We start from the raw sequence: 5,468 nt of genomic DNA, 5'->3' as shown, positions 1-5,468 counted from the left end.
GCCAGGAGCAGACTTGCAGAATGTGCCCTTTGGAGATGTATATATGCCTGAGTGGTTTTTTTTTGTTGTTGTTGTTGTTGTTAGTGTTTATTAAAAAGCTAAAGTGGATAGAGAGAATACTTTTAACTCATAGTATATGGAGGGGATTATAATCAATTTAATGAAATAAGTTATATGAATGGTTGAATGTAAATCTGATGATGTGCCCTGTAAACTTTCACTCAATCCACAATAAAAACCTTAAAAAACAAAACAACAACAACAACAAAACATGGTATCTATCTGTGTTGTCTTGGTTATGTCTCAGTTGAAACTCCTTCGGAACATTCACGTGCCATCCACAGTTGAATCTCAAGCTTGCATATGGCTTTAGTGTTTAGTTTATTCTAGTGCTCATACCAAACTGAGTGTGTTACAAGCTATTTGTTCCCTGGAAGAATGGTGCAAACAGGTCATCTAAAGAGGGTATTTTAAAACCTTTCTACCGTAGTCAGTATTCTGCAGTGTGATGTTAGGCTAGAAAACTGCTCTAAGTGATAGTCAACTCAGTAATTTGATTGTGCTTTTACTGATGTGGTGACAAAGTAAGAATCTTCAGGAAAGAATGTGTTCTCTAAGCCAGCCTAAAAGCTGTGAAGTGTCTTCACACTCATGTTGTTATTGTTGTTGTTAGGTGCCATCAAGTTGGTACCAACCCATAACGACCTTATGCCCAACAGAATGAAACACTGCCTGATTCTGGACCAACCTCACTACTGTTTCCACACTTGAGTCCATCGATGCTGCCACTTGACCAATCCATCTCATTGGGGGTCTTCCTCTTTAGCTCTGACCCTCCACTTTACCAAACATGATATCCTTCTCCAGGGACTAGTTCCTCCTGACAATATGTCCCAACTATGCGAGACTCATCTTGGCCTCCAAGGAGCATTCTGGCTACACTCAGGTAGTGATCTCTTTTGTCCACCAGAGGGCTCTGTTGCTCTTCCGTAGAATTAAACAAAAGAGGCAAGGTCTCCACACCATTTCCTTCTTCACCTCTGCTGGCCTTGTTTTTGTTTTCCTGTTAAATAATGCCTTTTACTTCCCTCACGTGCCTTTTAGGTCTTGTGCATCTCTCTGATAGAGTTCAGATTGGGTACTGTTACTCCTGTAATGTTTCTCTCTCTCTCTCTCTCTCTCTCTCTCTCTCTCTCTCTCTCTCTCTCTCTCTCTGGTTTGCTTTTATTTGTATAAAATGCCAAGGATGAAGAGATCCATGTAATAAAAAGGCCCATTGTATTCTTGGAGCAGCTTCTTCTGCCAGATTCCACAATGGCTTGTGCTTCCATGACCCTGTTGGCTTTGAGTGTGTTGTTTTATCAGTAATGTGATTTTTGTTGTTGTTTTCTAAGTGGAAATTGTCACTTTTGAATAGAATGCCCTTGATGACCCTCTGCCACCTAGCCAGTGTTTTATTGTTTGTGGGAAGTAGATTGTTAATGATACATTCTTGTATTGTTAGAAAACGTGTCTTTCTGGGCTTGGTATAAGTTGGCACAGTGGTTGAAAGAGCTCCACTGCTAGCCAGCAAGGTGGGCAGTGGGAACCCACCAACCACTCAGCGGGAAATAGATAAGGCAATCTGCTTCCATGAGAGTTACAGCCTTGGACGTCCTGTAGGCATGGACCCAATGACAGTGGGCTGGGGTTCTTACATGAGAGAGGACATGTTAAACTGAGTCCTTCATGAAGCCGGCCGCCAGTCCTCTACATATGCAGAGGCTTCCGAAGGAGGGTCATTCTTACTCGGGTTCTGTAATGAAAGTTTCAGATGACCCATTAATCATATGCCTTAACTCTCAAACAGAAAGTTGGCCCAGAAAACAAAGCCCTTCTTGTTTTATAAAACTGCTTATTTCCATATTTTTATTGGGGTATAAAATGAATGCATTGTATTATATGCTTTTATTTATATGATTGTTTTTGTCAGCACTGTGCTTTTTTTTTGGAGAAGGGAAGATCCAGCTTGAAAACTCTGAGAGTTTTCCTTGCCACCTTGTAAAACGACTCCATCTAAGTAAAGGTGCTCTGTTCCTTTGTGTACAAACATGTTCATTGTGTACCAAATTAACTATTAAAACTAATCTGCTCTCCTGGGAATTACTGTGGAGTTTATAATAAAGAGACACTGACAGTTGAGAGCCCTTTGAACACTTCTTGTTTACAGTGACGCAGCCTGTCTCCTTTCTTGAACTTTCTGCCGCAGATCTGCCACGGCCAGGTAGCTATGACCCCTCCACCTTTTCCAGACCAACATTTGAGTGAATATGAGTGTCTTTTTGGAATGTACTCTCAAATGAAGGCCCTGGCATGTTGATCAAATTGCAGATTCCCCAAACATAGAGTTCTTTACCTAAGTATGTTGTCTTGCTCTGACTTTACAACTCCCCCTGTTTTCTTGCAGTGTTGTTGTCATCTACAGCAGCCCAACTAGAGGAGGGACATCCAGAGTGCTGTCCTAGTTAGTGAGCTGTGCTTCAGACCTCCTGGGCTGGGGCCATGCTCAGGGGCGTGCCTTGGGAGTTCGCTTTCTGCATGCTCAGGAGCTGTGCTCAGCTAGCCCCATGTGTGTGAGAGAGAAAAGAGAGAGAAACTTGTCTGTCTGTGCCCTTAATACTGACCCCAAGTTGGGGGCGACAAGGTGGATGGATGGAGCTAGGTTTTTCATATGAACAAGTTATCTCAGATACACAGGAACAGAGTCAGAATCAAAGAAGCTTCTTGTATGCTCTTATGGAAACTGAAGTCAAAACTTCACATGAGTAATCCGACTCATAACTTCATATGAGTCAGTTCCGACTCATAATGACTTCTTGTAGGGCTTCCAACACTATACATCTTTGTTGAGACAGACAGCCTCCTTTTTCTCCTGTGGAGCACCTGGTGGTTTTGAACTGTTCACCTTGCGGTGAGCAGTCTGTTGCATAACCCTCTGCGCCACCAGGGATCCCCTCTATAATGTTTGAAGATTGTGCGCACACCAGCCATCTTGTTTAGTTCTCCCCATATTGCTTATGCTTTCTTGACGTGGTTTCTAGACAGATGCACAGAGAGGTGTGAGGTATCTTTTGTGAGGTCACAGTTACTGAGCAGCGAGTGCCTATGAAACTGGAATGGGGCACTTCATTCCCCAGGGGTGCTGTGTCTACTGTACTTGTTGACTTCTGTTTCCAAAAAGTGGTGTGTGGCCCAAAGCAACCTCCTCCCAGTTGCTCAGTCAGTCTGCTAACCCCTAGTCTGAACTCAACAAACTTATTTCAGTAAAATTATGAAAGCCTGTTCTGCATCGGGCAGTAGTGGCCCAGACAGTGTAGTCTCTGAGCTGTGAATTAGTACACTGACACTTTCTCCATCAAATTCCCGTTTGGGACAGTGATCACAAAACAGGTGTTAGAGAAGCAATACATGGAAACAGAAGTGACATTGACTGGTTTATCACGTATGCCTGGCATTTGACTGAATGACCGTACACACATTCTCCTTAACTTGTTGTTGTTGTTGTTAAGGACCATGGGATTGATTAAGTGCCATGTATGCCTGGCGTTAGACTGGATGACGGTACACACATTCTCCTTAACTTGTTGTTGTTGTTGTTAAGGACCATGGGATTGATTAAGTGCCATGTATGCCTGGCGTTAGACTGGATGACGGTACACACATTCTCCTTTAATTTCTTGTCGTTGTTAAGTGCCATGGGAATGCTTCCGACTCATAGTGACTCTGTATTGGGTTTCCGAGGAGTTGCTGGTGAGCTTGAATCACCGACTTTTGCAGTTCAAACTGATTTTGCAGTTCAGTGCATTAACCCACAGCATCATCCCAGGGCTCCAGTATGTTCTTAAAGTAAGTTTCCTGGATATAAAACATGTCTTCCTAATAGAGGACGTGGAAAATGCAAATCAAAGTAAAAGAAGAAAATGGAGCGTATTGTTAATATTCAGTGTATAGCCTTCCTGCTGTGGCACTGTAGAATAAGCACTGGACTGCTAACCACAAGGTCAGTGCTCCTTGGAAACCCTGTACAGGGTTGCTATGACTTGTAACTGACCACACTTCACAACAATATCCGTCCAAGTATTCTTCTGACCAGTCTTTCCTTTAGTCTTTGTATTTCCCTGGATAATTGTGGACTTTGAGCATTTGTCCCTCCTGTTGACGATTCTACAACATCTTACATGGCTGCGTAACATTCTAGCGTATGGCTGTTAACAGTCTTCCCAGCATGCCACATTTGGGTGCTTTCCAGCTTCGTGGTACTACGGAATGGAGACAAACGTTTTATAAAGACAGGCAGACCACCGCAGTACAGTGAGACCACAGAGTGTTCAGTTTCCTCAGTGTGTTCCAGCATGTGTACACCATACTGCAGTCTAGGAAAGGAGCAGTAGCGACATGAAAGTGTTTGCAATGTGATAAGAATGACCAGAACAGGACACAGACATGGAGCGTTGGAAACACAGGCTGCTGTGAACCCACAATGTGTAGAAAGCTCAGCACCTGCAAATCGCAGTGAAGCGAGGGTACCGGAACTCTGTACTTCCTGTGACTGTTGTACAGGTCTGTTTTCTCCAAGTTGTGTTGCTGACTCAAGGGTTTTCCTGTCTGATTTTAATGCCTTCATTTGTTTTATACACTTATATCCCGGGAAGGTTGTGCCCATTTGAATGTCCAAGTGCCCTGTATCCAGGCCAACCTTAGGGATTAGTGGTACATTTGATTTACTGTTTTTTTTTTTTTTTTTGACTTTTTGTTGTGAATTGAATGAAGGTTTACAGAGCAGATCATCAGCTTTATGTTCAACAGCTCATCCACTTTGTGTCATTTCAACGATTGCAGGCCCCTCCATGTAACAACAGCCATCCCACTTCCTCCCTGTGAGTCCTAGTCCCCTCCTTTCTCAGCTTTGTCCTTAGGTAAATGTTGCCCTTTTGATTGTGAATGATTGACCATTTCATGGTAGGCATATCTCACTAGTGCTGTTGTCCCCTCTACATACCTATCTACTGCTTGGCTGAAAATTGAGCTGTGAGGGGAGTTCCTGTCAAGACCGGAAAGGTGGTTGAGACCGAGTCTCAGGCTCTTCCCACCTCTTTCTGATCAGAAAGTCTGGTCTTTTATACAATTTTTGAGTTTTGTTTCCATTTTCTCCCATACTAACCAGGACCTTCTAGGGATATGCAGTTTTTAAAAATATCTCTTAAATTTCCATGTTTCTGTTCCTTGATTATTAGAATGATCATTTTATATGCATTTCTGTTGGGTATATATTGATGGTTTATTGATTGCTTGCCTTGTGTGGTGTAATTTAATTTTTTTAAAGTGACCATTTCTCTTAGAAGTTAATTGATCGCAAAGCATCCTTTTCTTTAAATTCATAGTTGTTGCAGACCGTGTAAGACTAGTCAGAGGTTCGAGGCCCTCTAGGG

The sequence above is a fragment of the Chrysochloris asiatica genome, unplaced genomic scaffold, assembly GCF_000296735.1.
Source record: "Chrysochloris asiatica unplaced genomic scaffold, ChrAsi1.0 scaffold00607, whole genome shotgun sequence".
In the NCBI taxonomy this organism is placed as follows: domain Eukaryota; kingdom Metazoa; phylum Chordata; class Mammalia; order Afrosoricida; family Chrysochloridae; genus Chrysochloris; species Chrysochloris asiatica.
Note: the sequence above shows the minus strand (reverse complement) of the source record.